Source organism: Canis lupus, chromosome 36 (assembly GCF_011100685.1).
Source record: "Canis lupus familiaris isolate Mischka breed German Shepherd chromosome 36, alternate assembly UU_Cfam_GSD_1.0, whole genome shotgun sequence".
In the NCBI taxonomy this organism is placed as follows: domain Eukaryota; kingdom Metazoa; phylum Chordata; class Mammalia; order Carnivora; family Canidae; genus Canis; species Canis lupus.
In genome coordinates, this window is record NC_049257.1 from 5603205 (window position 1) to 5629440 (window position 26236).

At 39.5% G+C, this 26236-nt stretch overlaps 1 protein-coding gene and 1 long non-coding RNA gene across 3 annotated transcripts in view; one reads left to right on the forward strand and one right to left on the reverse strand.

Annotated features, from left to right (window-relative positions):
* BAZ2B (bromodomain adjacent to zinc finger domain 2B) overlaps positions 1-1460 on the reverse strand; it is a 293190-nt gene extending 291730 nt beyond the window's left edge. The window contains exon 1 of the mRNA XM_038584598.1: positions 1333-1460. The gene's annotated coding sequence lies outside the window, so the exon portion shown is untranslated. The remainder of the gene's footprint in view (positions 1-1332) is intronic.
* An 85-nt stretch (positions 1461-1545) lies between these two features.
* On the forward strand, positions 1546-21946 carry LOC102155667. Of its 2 annotated transcripts, XR_005384586.1 has the most exons (4): positions 1546-1643; positions 2033-2270; positions 5973-6076; positions 21888-21946. It is a non-coding gene; the product is annotated as an uncharacterized LOC102155667 (long non-coding RNA). The 2 variants fall into 2 exon arrangements; XR_005384585.1 differs by lacking the exon at positions 21888-21946 and having other exon boundaries at positions 5973-6235.
* Positions 21947-26236: the final 4290 nt, after the last annotated feature.

Genomic DNA, 26236 nt, shown 5'->3' on the forward strand with positions numbered 1-26236 from the left:
CCGGCGTCCCGCGCCGTCCTCCACCTGTTACCGGAACCAGACTGCGTGGGCTGCGCCGAGGCCCGTTCGCGGGCGGGACCCCGGGCGGGACCCCGGGCGGCAGCGTCCTCCGCAGCCGGGGACACTAGGTGGGACTCTCGCTCTCGGGAGAATTTCTCGGTAAAGTTTACATGACGTCACTGGGCCCCTGAACATTCCCTAAACTTTGAGTCTCATCCAGGCACGCTCTCCGCCTTCCTGGGGTTTCTTTCCCTTCCTCAAGAATAAAAAAAAAGGAGGCTTGGGAATAAAAATTGCCCAAGATGGCGAAACGCCTGTTGTTTAGAGGGCAGGGAAAAATGGAGGATATTGTAATATACACAAAGGGATAAATTTCAACAACTCGGCCAAGGGCTGCAGCTGCCTCCGTCTTCATGAGGACGCGACACACAAAAGAGAAACACGGGGGAGAGGGGCGGGCGGCGGGGGCGCGGGGGCGGCGGGGGCGGCGGGGGGCTCCGCGGGGTGCGGGGGCCCGGGGGGACCGGGGGGCCCGGGGGGCCGGGCCGGGGGGCAGCTCCTCTCCGCCCGCGCAGCCCCGAGGACGCGCCGCAGCCCGGCCCGGCCCCACCTGCCCCGGCGCCCCCGCCCCCGCCCCCCGTGAGCCCCGCGGCTCCCGGACCCACCGAGGCAGCCGAGGCGGGCGGCGCGGGGGGCGGGGGGGGCGGGGGGGGGGGCGGGGGCGCCGGGGCAGGCTCAGGCCCTCGGCCCCGGGGGGAGCAGGGGGCGGAGGCAGGGAGGGCGGCAGCGGCGGGCGCCCGGGCTTCCCGGCGAGGGCGGCCATGGCAGCGGCGGCCGGCGGGGCGCGGGGAGGCGAGGCCGCGGAGGGGCCGGGCGGAGGGGCCGGCGGCGGGCAGGGCCGGGCCGGGCGGGGCGGCGGAGCGGCGCGGGGCGGCGCGGGGCGGGCGGAGGGGCAGGGCGGCCCGCACAAAGGCCCCGCCGCCCGCCGCCCGCCGCCCGCCCGGCAGCCCGGAGTAAAGTTTCCCGTCCCCCGAGCCGAGCCCGCACCCGCCTCGCGCCCCGACTCCGCGCGGGACCCCGAGCGCCGCCCCGGCCTCGCCGCCAGCACAACAAAGGGGCGGCCGGCGGGCGCAGGGCGGAGGGCGCAGGGCGGAGGGCGGCGGGCGGCGGGCGCAGGGCTGGGGCGGGCGGGCGCAGGGCTGGGGCCGGGGCCGGGGCCGGGGGCGGGCGGGGGCGCCGGGACCTGGACCGGGACCTGGACCGGGACCGCCCCCGCCCCCGCCCCGCCGCCCGCCCGCTCGCTCCCCGCTCGGCCCGAGACGCCGAACTCACCTTTACTTTCCAACTGAGAGTTGCGGCGGACGAGGTCTTCGCCTTCCAGGCGGCTGAAGGTGGGGACTTCGGTGTTCAGGGGCCCCGCCGCCTCCTGGTCTCGGTGGTTATTCTTGCAAGCAAAGTAGAAAGAGTTGGCGCGGAGGCGAGGTCCGCGCCCGGGCAGCGCAGCCCGGCCCGGCCCAGCCCGGCCCGGCCCGACCCGCCGCCGCCGCCGCCGCCGCCGCCGCCGCCGCCGCCGCCGCCGCCGCCGCCGCCCTGCTTAGCTCCTATCCGGCCGCAGATGGAAGCAGGAGAGGATTCTTCTCAAGGTTTGTTCAGCAGCTTCACTTCTAGGCGAAGGCTTCATGAACCAAGTGACGTCAACCAACAAGGCTTCTCTCTCTCTCCTCTCTCTAACAATGAAAGTTGCTGTTAACAAGGGGAAAAAGAGAGAGAATTGTTTATACCATTTCAGTTCCAATAATAAATGACCTATCAGCTCCTAAAGGAGCCGGGGAGGGAGGGGGGCGGCTTCTTCCTCCCAAGAATACTGCAGCTTTGAGTTTGCAACCGTTCCTTGTCCCAGGAAAAAGTTAAGAAACTTAATTTTTTTCTTCTTCCCAAACTAGGACAGAACATAGGATCGGACACCCAATTTTAAAAACCGTAAACTGCACATGAAGGAGCAGACATTAACCATTTCCACTTAAACCTTTAGGTCCGTGAACCCAGAATTCGGTTAAGTCTGTAAACCAACTAAATTAACGTGCCAAGAATTCGTGGATGTTTGGAACTCAAAATAAAAATCAGGACGCAAGATGGTCCCGGGATAAAACGCTACTGACCAAACACTGGCAAGTTAAACTAGCTGTGGTGTTGATACACTGAATTAAAATTCAAATAAAACACGTGAAGACAGCAAATCGTTTTAAAGTTACAAGCTAAAACTGTAAAAGGTAATCTCAATTGTAGTTTTTCCCTCCAATTTTTGAAGTAAAAAAGGGGGGTGGGTAGCCAACTGTAGGAATTGAACACTTTTAGAAATCAAGACTGGTACTTCATTGCCTCATACTTAAACTGCACAGGAGGTATGCGTTTTGTCTACCCCCAGAATCTCCCAACTTTCTGTTGTTTACCCTTACATTTCTCCCTCGCCCCCCCTCCCCCATACCAACATCCTGAAATCAATAAAGTTAAAATAAAGGTGAAGTACGCCCTATTCCTTCCTGGGTATTACCACCCCATAGCTTCTTAAAAATGATTTAAAAAAAAAATCTTAACTTTGGTTAATGCTTTATTACACAAGAATATATATAATTTAATTTTTTTCATTGAGGTAGTGTTTTTTTTAACCCCCCCCCCCGCCCCCGAACACATTAAAGTCTCCAAGTTTATATAATTAAAAATTGCAGGAATTAATTTTCAGGATGAAGAGCAAGTGAAAGGCAAGCTACAGAAGAATAATTTGACCATATATGTATATTTTGTACATACATTTGTGGATAAATGTATCTTAAAAGATGCTATTGTTTTATGTTTCCTCTTCAGCCACTGGCTGTGATTTTAATTGTGCTGGAGGATCTTCATTAGTATTAACACATGGGGAGATTTCACAAAGCTGCTTCATTAGGGGGGAAAAAAAAGCTTGGCAGACTAGGTCTTTTTGCATGCACTGAGAATGTCAGCCTTACCTCGGTCATTTGTAACATAATAAGTGCAAGTACAATGATTGCAATGCAGGAGCACTGGGGGAAGGGCAGAAATACTGCCTGTCTAATAGGGATATTTGAAAAAAAGGCTGCTCATTACACAGTAAAATGTATGCTAAAAATTAGTGAAGATGATGTCTCAGGAGACTGATGCTAAATAAATTAATGTGCTGATATGTTTTTAATTATTATTTTTGTAGTAGTTTATTTCGTTCTCAGGATTCACATTGAGCAGCAAAGCTGCGCTAGCACTTATTGATTTTTTTTCCCTGCCACATTCCCGGAATACAGATTTTAATCATTTCACTACACCACACTCAGTAATTTCATTAAAAACTGGAACCTTCCATCCCCAGAAAAGCATTTAATTTCAATGACATACAATTTCTCTCTTAGCAGAAAACTGTCTCTACAGTAAAAGCTGGCCTAAGGTTCAAATGCATAATTTAATCCTGAGTTTTCCATGCTCTGCATTCCTTTGAAGCTATAATTTGAGTAACTACCTAATAACTGTAATAAGGACAATAATTTCCTTATAATATATTATTAACTCATATTTAATTAACTCAGAGGCCAAGCTCTGTACATGTATGACTGGGTCAAGAGTTCCACAATCTCAAAATTTACCAATAATGTTACAGAAGAAAAATATAGATTAAAATATAAGTGTGAATGCCAGCATTTAGATATTCCAGCCAAAACAATTAACAAAAAAGTTCATGAATTTTAAATAATAGTGGTCATTATTCAAACATATTTTAATATATTTGGAAATAAACAAGGCAACTCACTGATATTTCTATATATAAAGGATTATAATATTAATGTTTCAAACAATCCATTTCTGACAGTTTACTCACTGGCATTATTGAGAAAGTATTCAACTTTGAAAAAAAAATTTTTTAAAGGGCTAGATTCAAGTTGCCTCAATTTTTATACGGAATTCTCTTAAAGCTTTCTCTTGAAATAAAGTTAAAAGGCACCCTTGAGTAATTTTGGTAACTAAGGATACTTAAATACTTCAAACAAAATAGAGTTCAGCAAAATAGAGTTCAATTTTAGGTTCCAATAGTATTTTGAAATGATACTGAGTTGAAGATGGCACTTTGTTTTTCCAAACACTAGGTCTCATAAGGATGCATAGTTTATATTGCTTATTTTTAGAGAAGGAACCTGTGGGGAAAAAATTTAACAAAAAATTCATTTATTAAATTTTGAATATATGCCTAATCAACAGAAAACACTGGTACATTGGTAATAAAAGAGATTAACTTACATAAAAATAAAAACTCATATCAAAAATTCCTATCATTCCTCTGGTTGATTTTAAAACCATAATCCAAAAAATGTTTTTAAGAGTATGTATGTATAGTTTCAAGTTGCAGCCACATACAACACAGAGTTATCTTTTCCTCGGTTGAACGATGAAGTAGCTTATACAAAATAAGACTCAGTGTTGTCAAAATGTTGGAATAAAAGATAAGAGTAGTGATGATAAAGAACTTGATTTTACTGTCTTTAAAATATTTTAAAAGTATATTTTATTATCAAGACTATATATATTTATTATATGATTTGGAAAATATTTTTGGAGTTAAATAGAAATCAATTAACAAAGTAGTTGATAAATGAAAAACAGATTAATATCTAAATTCATAAGATGAATTTCTAAATTTCAATAAAAAGCTTCAACTTGTATATTTAAATATATGTTTAAAATAATTTGGGGCTATTTTGTAGTTTAAATATATTAATTATCCAATTAATACCTTTAAAACTATTTTTTTTTAAAATGGTATACTAGAAATTTAAAACTGGATTATTCCAGTATTTGATACTCTCTATGAAGTTGTGCTTTAATTATTTTTAATATGATTCCATCCCTTTTTTATGTTATCACATTTGATTGTTTCATAGATTACAGCACAGTCATAGAGTTGAAGGGTAGGGGGATATTCAGTTATAAAATAATTTGGTCCAGTAGCACTTAGGTCTCTACCTAAGATCATCATCTGAATTAGTACTTCATCTTCAGAATTGCAAAAGAATTTAACAATCAAACCTCTTTTCTAATATTACTGGTAATTATTTCTGAAATTCTATTTATGATAAATACCTATCCATGCTAATTATGCCACTACTATATGTAAATTGTTGCACTTTCTTCTGTAAAGCAGCATCTATTTTTAGACCAAGACAGAACTTTTCACATAGGTAGATATAGAAATAAAGATGGTTAAGTATCTAATTTATTCCTATAGGTATTATACATGGATCTTCAAAAAGTAAGGAATTGACATTTACAGAGAACAAAGTCTAAGAAGGCTGATTCAAAAAGCCTAAAGAATGAGAGATCTCAATAGTAGAACAAGCTGGCCACTGTCATAGCTTGTTTCAGTTTCAATCAGTACAAACTAATGAAGAGTTATTTGTTTTCATTCATTGAACAAACATTTGAGTGCTCCCTATATGCTATGCACTTTGCTAGAGACTGGAAAAACATGAAAAGCTCACATTCTGGTTGATGTTGAAAGTGTGAAATTTCTGGGAGATTAGAGACTCACATAAATCACATTATAAAGATACAAAAAGTATTGTACAATAAAGAGGATGGGGCAACTATATCTGACTGTGAGTTAAAAAAAAAAAAAGCTTTATCAAAGTAATATCACTTGAACTGCATCTCAAATACTGAAAGCAAGGCATGGGAGGGGCAGATCCTAAGTAAAAGAAACTAAGTTTAAATACAAAGAGCTACCAAGTTTGGTGTCCATCCATTAGTGAGAAGTTCACCGCAACAGGAATATGGTATGGGGTACCCGGGATGAGGAAGGACAAGGACGGTGGGACCTCCCAGTGAAAGCCAAAGGTACCATGGTAAGGGGGCTGAATTTATTCTGAGAGCCAACAAAGGTCAGCTAGGAGTGACATAATCAACTTTGTTTTTAGGGACCAACAACTGTGTAGGCGGAGCAAATGACAGACTGTAGTACAACCAGAATGCTTAACACTCCATGAATGGAATTGGAGATTTCAAGACAGATGTTTTTGAGGTAAAATGTGGATTTGGTGACCAACAGAAAACAGACTTAAGGGAGAGAAGGACTGAAGGAAGATGAGGGATTTCTGGCTTAAAAAAATGGATAAATGCTGGAGTCATTAAGTAAGATCCAGCATATGTAAGAGAAAATAAATTATAAAATAATCATGAATTAGAACTTAAATTTATCCTTTATAATATAAGGTCATTTTTAATGGGATTGTCAGAATCCACTGGAAAGGTTTCTAAAAATATACATACTCAGGCCCAATATTCAGAGATTCAGTAGGTCTGGGGTGAAAACCAAGTATCTTTTCCATTTTCTAAAAAACTCAATGCAGTACTTCAGATAAGCACTCCTGCCTTAGAACTGTTATAAGCATAAAATTGATTACAAATTCATTTGAAATTAAAAAAAAAAAAAAAGCCCTGAAAAGGAAGAGCATTAAAAGTGTGTGGGGAGGGTGCCTGGGTGGTGCAGTTAAACGTCTGCCTTTGGCTCAGATCATGATCCCAGGGTCCCAGGATCGAGTTCCACGTCGGGCTCCCTGCTCAGTGAGGAGTCTGGTTCTCTCTCTCTCCCTCTGCTGCTCCCTCTGCTTGTGCTCTCTTTTGCATTTTCTCAAAAATAAATAAAATCTTAAAAATGAAAAACAATTTTTAAAAATGTGTAGGGAGATTTCATATCAGATATTAAAATACACTACATATATATATATATATATATATATATATAGCCCTTATAATTTATAGTTGGCATTGGTATCTGAGAAAAAGATCAATGAAATATAATAGAAATGTGAGAAACTGACCCAAGTACATATGGAAATTTCACATAGATAAAAGCTGTATCTCAAAGCAGTGAGGAAAAAATGGACTTTTTAATAAGTGTTGTGGTGTGGAGATCGAGGTAGTCATAAGAGATGAATTTGGATCTGTAAGGATAAATTTTAAAAAGAACAGATATTTGGGGCATCTGAATGGCTCAGTCTGTTAAGCGTCTGCCTTTGGCTCAGGTCATGATCCTTGAGTCCTGGGACCAAGTCCCACATCAGTCTCCCTGCTCAGCAGAGACCCTGCTTCTGCCTCTCTCCCTGCTGTTCCCCTGCTTTTAATCTCTTCTTCCCTCTCTCTTTGTCAAATAAATAAATAAAATCTTTAAAATAAATAAATAATAAAAAGAACAGATATTTAAATGTCAAAATTTGATCTACACAAGTACTAGGAGAATTTACGGGTAAATTCCTCTATAATTGTAGAGTAGGGAAAACATTCCTAGCAATGGTCAAAATTGGATGCAATAATGTGAAATACTGGCAATACATAAAATGCATTCAAATACATAAAACTAAAAACATTTTACATGGCACTTCAAAAAAAAGGTTTTATGTGGCAAAAAAAAGAAAAAAATACCACAAGCAAAATACAATGACAAATGAGGGACTCAAAAAATATAACTTATATGAGACAATTCCATGACCCTATATTTTTTTAAGATTTATTTATTCATGAGAGACAGAAAGAGAGAGAGGCAGAGATACAGGCAGAGGAAAAAGTAGGCTCCACGAAGGGAGCCCGACATAGTACTCGATCTTGGGACTCCAGGATCACACCCTGGGCCAAAAAAGGCAGGCTCCAAACCGCTGAGCCACCTAGGGATCCCCCATGACCCTAAATATAAAGAGTATCTGAAATTGAATAAGAGGGATGCCTGAGTGGCTCAGTGGTTGAGCATCTTCCTTTGGCTCAGGTCTTGATCCTGGGGTCCTGGGATCAAGTCCCACATCTGGCTCCCCGTGGGGAGCCTGCTTCTCCCTCTGCCTGTGTTTCTGCCTCTCTGTGTCTCTCATGAATAAATAAAATCTTTTTAAAAAATTGAATGCAAGACCAACACCCTGAACAGACATTTTACAGAAAAATAAAGGCAAATGGCCCTGAAACAGAAATATTCTCAACCCTGCTAAGGGAAATGAGAATTAAGAATCATTGAGATACTATTTCTCACCCACTGAAGCATTTTATTACAGCTTAAGTTTGGAAATAACCCAAATGTTCATAGGGAAATAGTTGAATAAAGTAGGGTACATGAACAGAGTGGAGTACTATGCAATTTTTAAAAATGAATGAGGAATGTATATATTATGAAGTATTTCACAACTACAGTATATATTAAGTTCAGAAAAAAAAAAAAAAAAGCAAGGTTGGGACACCTGGGTGGCTAAGCAGCTGGGTGCCTGCCTTCGGCTCAGTTCATGATCCCGGAATCCGGGACTGAGTCCTGCATCAGGCTCCCTGCAAGAGGCCTGCTTCTCCCTCTGCCTCTCTCTGTCTGTGTTTCTCATGAATAAATAAATAAATCTTAAAAAAAAAAAAAAACCAACAAAAAACAAGGTGGAAGAAAAAAAGGAAATGGATGTTTAGCAAAGAGCAAAGTTGGTGTTTTTATTTTTTTAAAGATTTTATTTATTTGAAAGAAAGAGAAAGCACAAGCAGGGGGAGGGGCAGAGGGAGAAGCAGGCTCCCCGCTGAGCAGAGAGCCCAACACAGGGCTTGATCCCAGGAGCCTTGGATCAGGACTCTAGGATCATGACCTGAGGCAAAGGCAGACACTTAACTGACTGAGATATGCAGGTGCCCCAAAGATGGTATTTTTTTTTAATTTTTTATTTATTTATGATAGTCACAGAGAGAGAGAGAGAGAGAGGCAGAGACATAGGCAGAGGGAGAAGCAGGCTCCATGCACCGGGAGCCCGACGTGGGATTCGATCCCGGGTCTCCAGGATCGCGCCCTGGGCCAAAGGCAGGCGCCAAACCGCTGCGCCACCCAGGGATCCCCAAAGATGGTATTTTTAAAAATTAATTTTTGCTATGGAACAAAAAAGAAACAGATATAAAATGAATGAGTTATATAAAAAACTCTCTGATCCTAAATTTGAACTCTGATCCTGAATTAGATGTATGAATGGGGATCCCTGGTGGCGCAGCGGTTTGGCGCCTGCCTTTGGCCCAGGGCGTGATCCTGGAGACCCGGGATCAAATCCCACATCGGGCTCCCGGTGCATGGAGCCTGCTTCTCCCTCTGCCTGTGTCTCTGCCTCTCTCTCTCTCTCTCTGTAACTATCATAAATAAATAAAAATTAAAAAAAAAAAAGATGTATGAATGAACTCATCACTCTGCCCACTATAAAAGTCTAAGAGAAAAAAAAAAAAAAAGTCTAAGAGAAAGGAACCATTGCAGTAAGCAACAAGCACACACCTATGTATTCATATTATGATTTCTAAACACCATTTGCCCTTAAAAAGAATTCCTTGATCTCAGTGCTGACTCCAGGTTTGGGATAGGAAATGTCCAAGAGAAGCCTAGAATACCCTATTATACCATTAAGCATGAAAACTATCAAGATTATTGGGTGCCTGGGTGGCTCATTTGTATAAGCACCTGACTCTTGATTTCAGCTCAGGTCCTGATCTCAGAGTTGTGAGGCCCAGTCCTGAAAGGGGCTCCCACACTCAGCGTGGAGTCTGCTTAAGATTCTCGCCCCTTCTTCCTTTGCCCTTCCCACTACTCTCTTCTCTCTTGTTCTCAAAGAAAAGCCAAGGGCAGCCCAGGTGGCTCAGCGGTTTAGTATCAACTTCAGCCCAGGGTGTGACTGGGATTGAGTTCCACGTCCGGCTCCCTGCACGGAGCCTGCTTCTCCCTCTGCCTGTGTCTGCCTCTCTCTGTGTCTCTCATTAAAGAATAAAATCTTAAAACAAAACAAAACAAATAAAAGCACAAACGCACACAAAACTCAAGATTACTAGCATCACATTAAAGGGCTGGAGAACAAATTGGAAGAGGACAACCTGAAGTGACTCCCACTGGTCAAAAATGGGACAATCTGAACATTGTTAAGACTAACCACAATGGATTGAAACATAAATATACCCCCCTTTTTTTCTTCCAGAGAGGAAATGGGGAGAGGCAGAGAGAGAGAGGGAGAAAGAGAATCTTAAGCAGGCTCCTTGCTCAGCAAAGAGCTCAACTTGGGGCTTGTTCTCACAACCCTGAGATCATGACCCAAGTTAAAATCAAGAGTAAGACGCTTCACCAACCAAACCACCCAGACACCTGAAACATAAATATGGCTTAATATATAAATTTATAATGAGGGATGCCTGGGTGGCTCAGTGATTGGGTGGCTGCCTTTGGCTCAGGTCATGATCCCGGGATCTGGGATCGAATCCTACATCAGGGTCCTGCGGAGAGCCTGCTTCTCCCTCTGCCTATGTCTCTGCCTCTCTCTCTCTCTCTGTGTCTCTCATGAAGAAATAACTAAATCTTTAAAAAATTACATTTATAATGATACTTTTTTAAAAACTTCATTTTTCATGAAGGATGCTAGGAAACTAACACATAATTTTGAAAACTGATAAATAAAGGAAACAAATTAGTAATTTACTCAACATATCAAATGTAACTTAGAGACCTAATTTGAAATTGTGTTGCAATATATACTGATATATATCTGTTTTTGTGTGTGTATTAAATAATTTCAACATTAGATTTAATTTTTTTACAAAGGAAATTTAAAAATATTATGGGCCTGTACTAAGAGATCAAGAGTCATATGCTCTACCAATTGAGCCAGCTAGGCAATCCTTGATCCAGTTTTTAAAGGAAGTAGTGAAAATTGTGCTTAGGAATTAAATTGGGTCACTGAGTATGTATTTTTCAAAATATTGTGAAAATAATTGAGTAGCGAATATAAAACTCTTGTTTTCCAACTTGAAACATGTTGACTATAAACTGGGACAGTAGCCACATGAATTTTTTAAATCAGATATGAGATTAAAATATTTTTTCCTGGGGCACCTGGGTGGCTCAGTTGGTTAAGCATCTGACTCTTGATTTTGGCTCAGATCAGGACCTCAGAGTCATGAGATCGAGCCCCACATTGGGTGTTGCACTTAGCACAGGGTCTGCTTGTCCCTGTCTCTCTCTGCTCCTCCATACTCTCCCTCTCTTAAAAATAAATACATAAATCTTAAAAAATACGTATTTCTTCCTGACCCACACTTCTGTGATTTCAGAGGGCTTGCCCAAATGGCATGTGTCAGTACCTTGAATAGTTTGAAACTCTCCAGGGCAAAATTATTAAAAAGTTTAATACTGAAAATAATATATCAAGACAAATAATAATGCAAAGAAGGCTTAATCATTATGAGACTGAGTCATATATATCTTTATTCACTCATCTCCACCCAGAAAAAATAATCTAATGCATACTCATTTTACTTTGAATACCTTTGTTAGAGTGTTTATCACATTGTACCAGATATTTTAGGGTATTGACATCTCTCAGTGGGATGGTGCATTCCTTGAGGCCTAGCAATTGTGGTCTTCCCTAACAGAGAGGTATGGTAGTAAATCTGGGATTTTTTTTTTAATAAATTTCAAATAATAATAAAATATAAAATACTGTATGGCAAAATCCATATAACAAGTTGATTCTCACAGAATGCTTCAGTTGATTTTACCAAATTCTTGTGTCTGTAACCCTATCTGCAGATAACCTATAGTTGAAATTGTTTAAGAATGTAGTTCTGACATAAATGGCCATTGATACTTTTAAGTAAATGAGTTAGATGAAAATGAAAAAAGAAACTTTACTTTTTCATCAGTGATATGAGTAACTTCTTGCTAACTTGTTAATAGTTTTCAAATATTAGAAGATTATTATTTTGGGGCACCTGGCTGGCTCGGTTGGTAGTGTGTGACTCTTGATCTCAGAGTGGTGAGTTCAAGCCACATGCTGCGAATGGAGCTTACTTAAAAAAAAACAAATAAAAATAAAAACTGAATCAGATAAGTCTATATTATTTACAGATTAATTGAGTCCTGGGAATAATGCAATATGAGAAATAATAAATAATATTCAGGTATTAATTCTTTAACTAGTAATGTTGTTTCTTATCCAATAGCTTTTATTCCATCAACATAGATTCCAACACACTTTTTCCAGAAAATTTTTTGGCTCACAAAATAATTATGATCCAAATTTTAAAAATTTCTTCCCCTTTATCATGGTTTTTCTATGATTAAAAAAAGTTGTCAAGCACTTCATTTTCATAAAAGGCACAAAAGGTTAAAAGTTCATTCTTACTCTTCACATTAAAGGTTTCATCCAACTATAAAGTCCAGTATCTATTAGCATGCACATGTTAATAGTAACTGTGTTTTCATACTGTATATCATTGATATTATAGTGTCCAAATGTATCACATTAAAGGAATTTTGCCAATAGTTGATTCTGACTTATTCCCAGGCATAATATTTATTATTTTGCCTCTGGCTTAATAAATTTGGCAACTGTATGGTTTAGAACTGCTTTTTGCTCTGAGAAGTACAACGCTGAATTAATACTTCCTTAGCATTAGTGTCTTTTCCACTTTTAGAAACACAAATACTGGAAAGCAAAATTTTGTGTTTATTCTGGGAAGCTTTTACTATTTTACCAGAATTGTTTACCAAAAATGTCATTAGTTTTTTTTTAGAGTCAATGACATTAAAATATCCCTAGCCTGAATGAATTCCAATTACTTTTTATAACCTTACACTTTCCCCCTATATATTTATAACCTTTCTCCATCTTTCCCATCTTCACCAAAGAGAGGCAATCAAAAAGAGAAAAATTATCCTCCACGACGCAAAACAAATGATAAAAATCATCTGGAAACAAGGTAATATAAGCTGTATCTTTTAAAATGGAAAAAAGAAATTTACAAACTGTGAGCTACTTAGCATGGCTAAGCTATAAGGAGAAGGAGACAATTCAGATGGAGCTTTTTTCTTTTTTCTTTTTTAAAGTAATCTCCACACCTAATGTGGGGGCTCAAACTCATGACCACAAGATCAAGAGTCACATGCTCTACTAACTGAGCCAGCCAGATGCCCTCAGCTGGAGCTTTTGTTGCAGCTTTTATGTGCAACTTTTGTTGAAGGAATTAAGTTGAGCTCATTGAGATTTTCTTTGAGGTTCACCTTAACTATTTAGGGAAGGAAACCTATCTTTATTCTCATAGGGAGAAAGCCTTTGGGATTCAGATTCTTGAAGCTTCTGTTTCTGCGAAGAAACCATCCCTATCCTTCACTTTTCACCTTGCAGTCATTTCTTCCCAGGAGCTGTTTCTATTTCTGCAAGAAAGGGAAAAATGTAAGGAGACACTATTCATCTAATCCTCTATTAGAGGTATAGTAATGATGAATCTCAAGATCATCATTAACCTTGAGATTAAGATAACTTTTGGAAAGGTGTGATTTTGGGCACCATACTATGCTTCAGCAAATCTTCTGTTTCTATCTTTCTTCTGATATGTATTTTATAGGGGCAGCCCAGGGCGTGATCCTGGAGACCCCGGATCGAGTCCGCATCGAGTCCGCATCGAGTCCTGCATCGGGCTCCCTGCGGAGAGCCTGCTTCTCCCTCTGTCTGTGTCTCTGCCTCTCTCTCTCTCTCTCTGTCTCTCATGAATAAATAAATAAAATCTTTTAAAAAATGTATTTTATAGGATTCTATCCTATTTCTCATTTCTGGTTACTGCTGGTGAACATTTTGGGTTTTTTTGGGGGGGTTTCCTTCTTGTTTTCTCATTAAGTATCAGAAGAGTGATAGCTCTCTCTACTTTCTCTTTTTAAAATTTATTTTAAAGATTATTTATTTGAGAGAGACTGAGGGAGAGAGAGCACAAGCCAGAGCGAGAGAAAAAGGGAGAGGGAGAGGTAGACTCCTTGCTGAGCAGGGAGCCCAATGTGGGGCTCAATCCCAGGACCTCCGGATCATGACCCAAGCCAAAGGTAGACACTTAACCAACTGAGCCACCCAGGTGCCCTTTCTTTCTACTGTATTTACACAAATGTCTTTTCATTGAGAATATACTTAACTGAAAGCATGTTGTTTTTAGATGGTAATAACACATAACAAAGCTTATATCTAGAAGAATTTTTCTTTCGTTTTTTTTTAAATTTTCTTTCTACTAAAATCTTGTCATATATCCTTTAACTACTATACCATGCCATGTCTTTTCTTTCATTCAGTCATTTAATTGTTCCAGAAGTATTTGTTGAACACCTATTATATGTCAGGTACTAGTATAGGTGCTAGGGATATAGCAGTGAAAAAAGTAAATCTGCCCTCTCCCTTGTAGCGAGAGACAGTCTATAAACACACAAGCAAATACACAGTGTATACCAGGTCAGCAAATTTCTATCAAGGGCAAACAGCAAATGTTTCAGGCTTTATGGGCCATGTGTCTCTGTTGCAATCTCTCAACTCTACTAGAGTAGTGGAAAAAAACCCCAGCCACAGACAACATGTAAAAAAAAAAAGAAGAAGCAGAAGAAGCAGAAGCAGAAGCAGAAGCAGGCATACCTGCCTTCTGAAAAAACTTTATGTACAAAAACAAGTGGTATGTGAGATTTAACTCACTGGCCATAATTTGCAGACTCCTGTTATATATGGCTATGACAAGTATTATGGACAAAAACAATAGTACAGGTGAGATGTATAAGAAGTTCTAGGAATAGTGAAAAATGGCCTCACTAAGATATTCGAGCAAAAACCTAAAAAGAAGTAAGGCATGTAAATATATAGGGGAAGAGCTTCCCAGACAGAGGGAACAAGATTTGCAAATATTTAATTTGTTCAAGAACAGGAAATAGGCCAATGTGGTCAAGAAGAGCACCAAGAGATAAGGTCATATTTTGTAGGGCTTTGAAGCCATGATATAAAGACTGGAATTTTACCCTAACTAGAAAACCAGAGTGGTTTTGAGCAAAGAAATAACATAATCTGACTTACCTTTGGAAAAGACCTCTCTTGCTTCAGTGTTGGAAGAGACTATAGCAGAACAACAATAGAAGTTAGGAGACCACATAGGAGGTTACTAAAAAATCCAACCATGGGATGATGATACTAAACTTAAAACTGACAGTAGTGACTGAAGTAGGAGAAAGTGGTTCCGATTCTGAATAGATTTTGAAGGTAAGTCAAAAACATTTGTTGGTGGATTGCATATGAGCTCTAAGAGACAGGAATAAATAAGGACTCCATAGATATTTGTCCTTGGGAACTAAAAGACTGAAGTTAGCATTTGCTTTGGGTAAAGGGGCTGGGATCTGGTATAAATCAATGGATTGGTTTTGAACTTGTTAAGTTGCAGATGCTAAGTAAACACTCAGGTAAAAAGATGTTAAGTACAAAAATGCCTATATAAGTTTGGAGTTTAGGGAAAAGGTCCAAGGCTGGAGATAGAGATTTGGAAGTTACTTCCTTATAGTATTTAAAGTGTTGATAGTAGGGATGCCTGGCTGGTTTTGTTGGTAAAGCATATAACTATTGATCTCAGGGTCGTGAGTTCAAATCCCAAGCTGAGCCTACTTTAAATATATATAAATAATGAATGAGTGACAGAATGTTGATAGTATTTAAAATATGAAATGGTTGAGATCACCAAAGAGTAACTGACACAGGCTAAAGCCCTGTGGTACTGCAATACTTAGAAGTTGGATACAGAAAGAAAAACCAAGGAAGGAAATTAAGGGGGTGGGGCATGAAATGAATGAAAAACCAAGAGTAATGTTGTAAACATCAAATAAAAATATTCATGGAGGACACAGTACTGAATTGTTTCAAATACCATTAATAAACTGAGTAAAATAAAGATTACAAATTGACAATTGGGTTTACAACAAAGACATTACAGACATTTACAAAGATTTTTAAAAATCATCTTTGAGGGATGCCTGGGGGAGCTCGGTGGTTGAGCATCTACTTTCCCCTCAGGGTGTGATCCTGGGGTCCTGGCATCAAGTCCCACATCAGGCTCCCTGAGAGGAGCCTGTTTCTCCCTTTGCCCATGTCTCTCTCTCTCTCTCTCTCTCTCTCTCTCTCTCTCGGTCTCTCATGAATAAATAAATAAAATCTTAAAAAAATATATCATCTTTCAGTTAAGGAGTCATGTCTTTATAAAGATTTTTTTTTTCCTACAGAGGTTTGGAAGTATTTTTTTCTAAGCCCTTGGAAATCTGAGAATTTCTTTATACTCCTTTCAGAAATGAAAGTCAAATCATTTAAATAGAAAAGTCTTAATCTTTTCCCTGAATGTTTCTTTTTTTTTTTTTTTAAGATGTTATTTATTCATGAGAGACAGAGAGAGAGAGAGGCAGAGACACAGGCAGAGGGAGAAGCAGGCTCCATGCAGGGAGCCCAGCGTGGGACTCGATCCTGGGTCTCCAGGATCAGGCCCTGGGTGGAAGGTGGCGCTAAACCGCTGAGCCACCCAGGTGTCCCTTCCCTAAATGTTTCTATTTCTCATGGAATTTACTGTTAGCAAGAAAGCTGAGCTCATTCAAATAAGCTTGAAACACATAAAGATTTTTTTTTTCTTGAGACTTCATTTTTGGGGCACCTAGGTGGCTGAGTGGTTAAGCGTTTCACTTTCCACTCAGGTCATGATCCTAGGGTCTAGGATTGAGCCCTATGTCCTCTTTCCTCCAATTCTGCTCAGCAGGGAGCCCGCTTCTCTCTCTCCCTCTGCCTGCAGCTCTCCCTACCTGTGCTCTCTGCCAAATAAATAAATAATATCTTTTAAAAAAAGATTTTATTTTTAAGTAATCTCTACACCCAACTTGAGGCTCAAACTCACGATCATGAGATTGAGAGTCCCATGCTCTACTGACTGAACCAGCTAAGTGTCCCAAGATTTCTTAATAATTAGTGGAAATTAAAAAAAATAGTGGAAATTATATTTTATTTCCTTATTGGAAACATGACTCTTCTGAGTCTTTATTCTTATTATAATTCAGAAATACAGGGATCCCTGGGTAGCTCAGCGGTTTGGAGCCTGCCTTCAGCCCAGGGTGTGATCAAATTCTGCATCGAGCTCCCTGCAGGGAGCCTGCTTCTCCCCCTGCCTGTGTCTCTGCCTCTCTCTCTGTGTGTTTTTCATGAATAAATAAATAAAATCTAAAAATAAAAAATACTGTTAGGTAGATTTAAGAATGGTTCTCTTTGTTGATTCTTAGATTAGGCTGATTTATTTAACTGGAATTCTTAGATTTAAAAAAATTATTAAATATTTTTGATTTTTGCTCATTTTCCAGTTGCTTATTTTGTAACATACCTAAGTTAGGTATGTTTAAAAAAAAATACTATCATTTGCATATTTTCTTCTTTTTCTCTGCTTACAGCGTAAACTCAATATCACATCAATGATTTGTCTCTATGATCATGTGGGTACATACTGCCACTAATAAAGACTTAAATTCTATCAGCAGAATTTTACTATCCTTGAAATCTTTCCTGATACCACTTGATTTTTTTTTATCCAATATTAACGTTTTTCTTTTGTACTTTAGGTTTTCTGCTCAACTTTTATCAAGATCATAATTACTCTCTAACCTTGAGGCAGAAATAAAAAATGTTTATAAAACTTTCTTCTAATTTTTAATGTTATATTCTTTCTTTGATTTGGGGGGATAACATTCATTTTCTCTTCTTCTGTAATGTTTTCCATAGATTGTTTAATGACTATTTTTTATTCTTTCACCTTAATGTAAGGTGCTTGGCGTAAGCTATTGTAGACCTTCCTTGTGCACACCTAAGTCAAATACAGGTTCTCAGTTTATAGCAGGAAATATATATATCTATTTGTTTACATATGAGTTTGTGAGTGTGTATAGCTTATCATTTAATTCCCAGTATCAAATAGAACTTAACCAAGTGGTTGGAATCAACTAGGGATCAGGCCAATTTACCAAATCTATTTATTAAGAGCTAACATTCTATTTACTGAATGATTGATTTGTTAAATAAATCAAACTCATTCACAAGTAACAAGAGTTAAAGGCTTTAACATATAAAAAATATAAAAATATAATGAAACTTTAGACAACAAAATCTCAGTAGTCATATAAAAACTTTCCTAACATATTTAAATTTTTTAGCATATAATTTTGTAAGATTTCATTTTTAAGTAATCTTTACATCGATTTTTAGGCTTGAACTTACAACCTCGAGATGAGGAGTCCCCTGATGCACTGACCCAGTCACCTAGGCACTCCCTTAAACATATTTTTTATTTGGGATTCTTTGTGCTAATTTTTACTTTTTTTTCAAAGTTTTTATTTTAATTTTTAATATTTTAAATTTATTTTTAGAAATTTTAATTCCAATATAGTTAACTTACAGTGTTATTAGTTTCAGGTGAACAATACAGTAATTCAGAAATTCTATACATTATTCAGTGCTCATCAAGAGAAGCATATTCTTAATCTCCTTCACCTATTTCAACCATCGCTCCCCCATCCACCACCTCCTCTCGTAATCACCAGTTTTGTTCTCTATAGTTAAGAGTCTATTATTTGGTTTCTCTTTTTTTGTGGTTTTGTTTTGTTTCTTAAATTCCACATGAATGAAACCATATGGTAATTGTCTTTCTCTGACTTATTTTGCTTAGCATTATATTCTCTAGATCCATCCATGTTGTTGCAATGTCAAAATTTCATTCTTTTTTATGGCTAATATTCATACACATACACACACACGCACACACACACACCACTTCTTTATCCGTTTATCTACTACTGATGGACACTTGGAATGCTTCCACATTTGGCTACTGTAAATGATGATACAATAAACTTGGGTTGCATATACCTTCATACCATATGAATTAGTATTTTCTTATTTTGGAGTTAAATATCTAGGAGTGAAATTACTAGAACATATGGCAGTTCTATTTTTGAGGGTTTTTTTTTTTATTTTTGAGTTTTTGAGGAATCTCCATACTGTTTTCCCACAGTGGCTGCATCAGTTTGCATTCCTACCAAAAGTGCACAAGAGTTTCTTTTTCTCTACATTCTCACCAACACCTGTTATTTCTTGTGTTTTTCATTTTAGCCATTTTGATGGTGTGACATGACATCTCGTTGTGATTTTGATTTGCATTTCCCTGATGATTAGAGATGTTGAACATCTTTTCATGTGTCTCTTGATATCTGGATGTCTTCTTTAGAAAAATATCTCCTCATGTCTCCTGTCCATTTTTAAAATTGAATTATTGTGGTTTTTTTGGTATTAAGTTGTATAAGTTCTTTATGTATTTTGAATACTAAAATATGTTATTTGCAAATATCTTCTCCCATTCCAAAGATTGTCTTTTAGTTTTGTTAGTTGTTTCCCTTGCTGTGCAGAAACTTATTATTTTGATGTAGTCCCAATAGTTTATTTTTGCTTTTATCTCCCTGGCCTCAGGAGACATAGCTAGAAAGATACTGCTATAGCCCATATCAGAGAAGTTACTGCCTGTGATACCTTTTAGGGTTTTTATATTTCAGGCCTCACATTCAGATCCTTAATCCATTTTGAATTTATTTTCGTGCATGATGTGAGAAGGTGGTCCAGTTTCATTCCTTTGCACACAGCTGCCTAGGTTTCCCAACACCATTTGTTGAAGAGACTGTCTTCTTCTCATTGCATATTCTCACCTCCTTTGTCCGAGACCATATAATTGCGAGTTTATTTCTGGGCTCTCTATTCTGTTCTGTTGGTCTATGTGTCTCTTTCTGTGTAAGTACCATAGCATTTTGATTACTACAGGTTTGCAGTAGATCTTGATATCTGGGATTGTGGTACCTCCAGTGTTGTTCTGCCTTTTCCAAGATTGCTTTGGCTTTTCAAGGTCTCTTGTGGTTCCATACAAATTTTAAGATTATATGTTCTAGTTCTGTGAAAAATGTTGTGGTATTTTAATAGGGATTGCATTAAATCTGTAGATTGCTTTGGGAAGTATGGACATTTTAACAATGTTTGTTCTTCCAATCCACGAGCATGGAATATCTTTCCATTTGTTTGTGTTGTCTTCAGTTTCTTTCATCAGTGTTTTATGGTTTTTGGAATATAGGTCTTTCATCTCCTCGGTTAAGTTTATTCCTAGGCATTTTATTATTTTTGTTGCAATTGTAAATGGGACTGTTCTCTTAATTTCTTTTTCTGCTCTTTCATTATTAGTATATAGAAATGCAATGGATTTCTGTATATTGATTTTACTGAATCCATTAATCAGTTCTAGTAGTTTTTTGGTGGAGTCTTTAGGATTTTCTATACATAGTATCATGCCATCTTCAAATAGTGAGTTTTACTTCTTCCTTATCAATTTGGATGCATTATTTGTTCTTTTGTGTGTATAATCTTGTGGCTAGGACTTCCAGTACTAAGTTGGATAAAAGTGATGAGAGTGGATGTCCTTGTCTTGTTCCCAATCTTAGAGAAAAGCTCACAATTTTTCACCATTGACTGTGATGTTATCTGCAGGTTTTACAAATATGGACTTTATTATGTGGAGATATGTTCCCTGTAAACCTACTTTGTTGAGGGTTTTCATCATGAATGGATTTGTACTTTGTCAGATGCTTTTTCTGTTTATATTGAAATAATCCTATGGTTTTTATACTTGTAGCTGTAATTTTTTTTCAAAGCTTTTGAATTTAACTGAATGAAACATTTTTGTTTGATTTATACTTAATATTCTTACTTCTTTCTGATGCTTCTGAATACAATTAAATTTAAAATCAAAATTTTAAATTATTACTAGTTTCTTTTCAGCACGGTTTTTTAATATTTTTATTTATTTATTTGAGAGGCAGAGTGCACAAGTGGAAGGGCAGGCAGAAGAAGAGGGAAAAGCAGACTCCCCACTGAGGAGGGAGCCCAACATGGGGCTTGATTCCAGGACCCTGGGATCATGACCTGAGCCAAAGGCAGAAGCTCCACAGGCTGAGCCACCTAGGTGCCCCAATTTTTAGCAGTTTTAATTGAGATATACAAGTAATTTACACTTTGCACAATGATGGCAGGACAGTAAAAAAAATGACTGCTCAATCCAAAACATATAAAGATTTTAAATAATTAATGGAAAAAATTATGATTGTTCCATAACCTTTACATATTTTTGTCAAAAAAAGAAAACTTTTACTGTGGGCTATAAATTTACAAGGAAATGAAAAAATATTAAAACCAGTATTTTTGGGGGGTTGCCTGGGTGGCTCAATTGGTTAAGCATCTGAATTCCATGCAAGTCATGATCTGGGTCAGAATCCTGGGATTGAGCCCTGAGGTCAGGCCCTGCACTCAGCAGGGAATCTGTTGGTCCATCTCCCCTGCCCTTCCCCTGCTTAAGCTCTGAGACTCTCTCTCTCTCAAATAAATAAATAAAATCTGGGACGCTTGTGTGGCTCAGTGGTTGAGTGTCTGCCTGCCTTTGGCTCAGGGCATGATCCTGGAGTACTGGGATTGAGTCCCATATCGGGAGTCGGCTTCTCCCTCTGCCTGTGTCTCTGCCTCTCTCTTTCTCTGTGTCTCTCGTGAATAAATAAATAGAATCTTCAAGACAATTAAATAAAATCTTTTTAAAAAGCAGTATTAATTTAGTACATTAAAATTTAATATTTTAATGAGATTAAAATGATTTCTTACCTCTTTGAAAAAAGAAACTATTTTTTTTAAGTTTTATTTATTTATGATAGTCACAGAGAGAGAGAGAAAGAGAGAGAGAGAGGCAGAGACATAGGCAGAGGGGGAAGCAGGCTCCATGCACCAGGAGCCTGATGTGGGATTCGATCCCGGGTCTCCAGGATCGCGCCCTGGGCCAAAGGCAGGCGCCAAACCGCTGCGCCACCCAGGGATCCCGAAAAAGGAAACTATTAAGACTAGTATGAACAGGGGAACTTGGGTGGCTCAGGCTGTTGAGGTGTCAACTCTTTTTTTTTTTTTTTTTTATGATAGTCACACAGAGAGAGAGAGAGGCAGAGACATAGGCAGAGGGAGAAGCAGGCTCCATGCACCGAGAGCCCGACGTGGGATTCGATTCCAGGTCTCCAGGATCGCGCCCTGGGCCAAAGGCAGGCGCCAAACCGCTGGCCCACCCAGGGATCCCAAGGTGCCAACTCTTGATTTCAGTTCAGATCATGATCTCAGGTCCTAGGATTTTTTATTTTTAAGATTTTATTTATTTATGCATGAGAAACACACTCACACACACGCACACACACACAGAGGCAGAGACACAGGCAGAGGGAGAAGCAGGCTCCCTGCAGGAAGCCCAATGCAGGACTGGATCCTGGGACACGAGGTTCACGCCCCAAGCTGAAGGCAGACGTCTTAACCGCTGAACCACCCAGGTGTTCTAGGGTCCTAGGATTGTCCCACACATCAGGCTCTGCACTCACTGGGAGTTTGCTTCAGGAATCTCTCTCCCTCCCCCGTGCTTCCCTTCCAACCAGTTTGTGCATACATGATCGATCACTCTCTAACAAATTCTTAAAAAAATAAAAATAAAAGTAGTTTGAACAGTACTTGCCTTCACTTTCTTGCATAACTTAAGGTTATAGTAGGGAGTTACCTGCTTTTCTATTCCTTAATGAATTTCATACTGCATTTTTTAAAATTTAAATTCAATTAATTAACAGTGTATTATTAGTTTCACAGGTATAGTTCAATGATTCATCAGTCTTACATAATATCTTGTACTCATTAGATAACATGCCCCCCTTAATGTCCATCACCCAGTTATCCTATCTCCCCACCTCCTTCCCCTCCAGCAATCCTCAGTTTGTTTCCTATGATTAAGAGTCTCATGGAGCACCTCAGTGACCCGGTTAAGTGTCTGCTCAGATAATGATCCCATGGTCCTGGGATGGAGCCCTACATCTGGCTTCCTACTCAGCGGGAAGTTTGCTTCTCCCTCTGCCCTGCCCTACACCACCATCCCCCTCATGTTCTCTCTTTCTCTCTCTGTTGAATAAATAAAATCTTTAAAAAAAGAAGAGTCTCTTAGATTTGTCTCCCTCTCTGATTTTGTCTTGTTTTATTTTTCCCTCTATTCCCCCATGAACCTCTGTTCTGTTACTTAAATTCCACATGTAAGTGAGATCACATGGTAACTGTCTTTCTTTGATGGACTTATTTCACTTAGAATAATTTCCTCTAGTTCCATCCACATTGTTGCAAATGGCTGAGTAGTATTACATTGTGTGTGTGTGCGTATATATATATATATATATATATATATATCACATCTTTTTTTAAAGATTTATTTATTATGAGACACACACAGAGAGGAAGAGACAAAGGCAGAGGCAGAAGCAGGCTCCTCGCAGGGAGCCTAACGTGGGACTCAATCCAAGACCTGGGATCATGCCCTGAGCCAAAGGCAGATGCTCAACTGCTGAGCCACCCAGGAATCCCAGCCACCCAGGGGTCCCCCACATCTTCTTTATCCATAATATGTCAATGGACATCTGGGCTCTTTACATAATTTGGTTATTATGGACACTGCTGCTATAAACATTGGGGTTCACATGCCCCTTCAGATCACTACATTTGTATTTTGGGGTAAATCCATAGTAGTGCAATTGCGAGGTTGTAGGGCAGCTCTATTTTCAACATCTTAAGGAACCTCCACACTGTTTTCCAGGGTGGCTTCACTAGCTTGCATTCTCACCAACAGTGTAAGAGGATTCTCCTTCTCTGTATCTTCACCAACATCTGTCATTTCCTGAGTAATTTTAGCCATTCTGACTGGGGTGAGGTGGTACCTCATTGTGGTTTTGATTTGTATTTTCCCGATCCCCAATGATGTCAGGCATTTTTTCATGTGTCTGTAGGCCACTTGCATGTCTTCTTTGGAGAAATATTTTATGTCTTCTGCCCATTTCTTGATTGGATTATTCTTTCAGTGTTGAGTTTGATAGTTCTTTACAGATTTTGAATATTAGCCCTTTATCTATAAGACATTTGCAAATATCTTTTTCCGTTCTGTCAGTTGACGATTGGTTTTCTTGACTGTTTCTTTTTTTTTTTAAGATTTTATTTATTTTTTATTCAGGAGAGACACAGAGAGAGAGAGAGACACAGGCAGAGGGAGAAGCCGGCTCCACGCAGGGAGTCTGATGCGGGACTCAATCCCGGGACTCCAGGATCGTGCCCTGGGCCAAAGGCAGGCGCTAAACCACTGAGGCACCCAGGGATCCCTCTTGACTGTTTCTTTTGCTGTGCAAAAGTTTTTTAATCTTGAAAAGTCCCAATAGTTCATTCTTGCCACTGTTTCCCTAGCTTTTGGAGACATGTCTAGTAAGAAGTTGCTATGGCTGAGATCAAAAAGGTTGCTACCTGTGTTTTCAACTAGGATTTTCATGGATTCCCATCTCACATTTAGGTCTTTCATCCATTTTGAGTCTATTCTTGTGTATGGTATAAAAAAATAGTTCAGTTTCATTCTTCTGCATGGCCTGTCCAATTTTCCCAACACCATTTTTTTAAAGATTTTATTTATTTATTCATGAGAGATGCAGAGAGAGAGAGAGAGAGAGAGGGGCAAAGACACAGGCAGAAGGAGAAGCAGGCTCCCTCCAGGGAGCTTGATGCCGGCTCTATCCCAGGACTCCAGGATCACGCCCTGAGCCAAAGGGAGGCGCCAAACCGCTGAGCCACCTAGTGATCCCCATCCCAACACCATTTTTGGGAGAAACCGTCTTTTTTTCATTGGATATTCTTTCCTGCTTTGTTGAAGATTAGTTGATCATAGAATTGAGGATCCGTTTCTGGGTTCTCTATTCTGTTCCGTAGATCTATGTGTCTGTTTTTGTGCCAGTACCACACTGTCTTGATGGTACTTTGTAATATAGCTTGGCATCTGGAATTGTGATGCCACCAGCTTTTTCTTTTTCAACATTCCTTTGGCTATTCGGGGTCTTTTCTGGTTCCACCCAAATTTTAGGGTTATTTGTTCCAGCTCTGTGAAAAAAGTTGATGGTATTTTGATTGGGTTTGCATTGAATGTATAGATTGGTCTAGGTAGCATAGAGATTTTAACAATAATTTTCTTCCCGTCCCTGAGGATGGAATGTTTTTCCATTCCTTTGTGTCTTCCTCAATTTCTTTCATGAGTGTTTGATAGTTTTCAGAGGACAGATTCTTTGCCTCCTTGATTTATTCCTAATTATCTTGTGGTTTTGGGTATAATTGCAACTGGGACTGACTCCTTAATTTCTCTCCCTTCTGTCTCATTGTTAGTGTATAGAAATGCAAGTGATTTCTGTGCATTGATTTTATATCCTGCCACTTTGCTGAATTCCTTTTTTTTTTAATTTTTTTAAAATTATTTATTTATGATAGGCACACAGTGAGAGAGAGAGGCAGAGACACAGGCAGAGGGAGAAGCAGGCTCCATGCCCCGGGAGCCCGACGTGGGATTCGATCCTGGGTCTCCAGGATTGCGCCCTGGGCCAAAGGCAGGCGCTAAACCGCTGCGCCACCCAGGGATCCCCACTTTGCTGAATTCCTATATGAGTTCTAGCAGTTTTGGGGTGGAGTCTTTTGGGTTTTCCACATAGAGTATCATGTCATCTGTGAAGAGTGAGAGTCTGACTTCTTCTCTGTCAATTCAGATGACTTTTTTATTTATTTTTATTGTCTGATTGCTGAGACTAGGACTTCTAGTACTATGTTGAACAACAGTGGTGAGAGTGGAAATCCATGTGATGGATTTCCTGACCTTAGGGAAAAAAGTCTCAGTTTTTCCTCATTTAGGATGATATCTGCTGTGGGCTTTCATATATGGCTTTTATGATATTGAGGTATGTTCCCTCAATCCCTACAAGAGTTTTAATCAAGAAAAGTTGTTGTATTTTGTTAAATGCTTTTTCTGCATCTATTGAGAAGATCATATGATTCTTGTCCTTTCTTTTATTAATGTAGTGTATCACATTGATTGATTAATTAATCCACATTGATTAATTTGTGGATGTTGAACCACCCTTGTAGCCCAGAAATAAATCCCACTTGGTTGTGGTGAATAATTCTGTTAGTAAACTGTTGGATCCTATTGGTTAGTATCTTGGTGAGAATTTTTGCATCCGTGTTCAATAAGGGATCTTGGTCCATAATTCTCCTTTTTGGTGGGGTCTTTGTCTGGTATTGGGATCAAAGTAATGTTGGCCTCATAGAAAGAGTCTGGAAGTTTTCTATTTTCTGAAACAGTTTAAAAAGAATAGGTATTATTTCTAGAAATGTTTGGTAGAATTCCCCTGGGAAGTCTTCCAGCCCTGGACTCTTGTTTGTTGGGGAGATTTTTG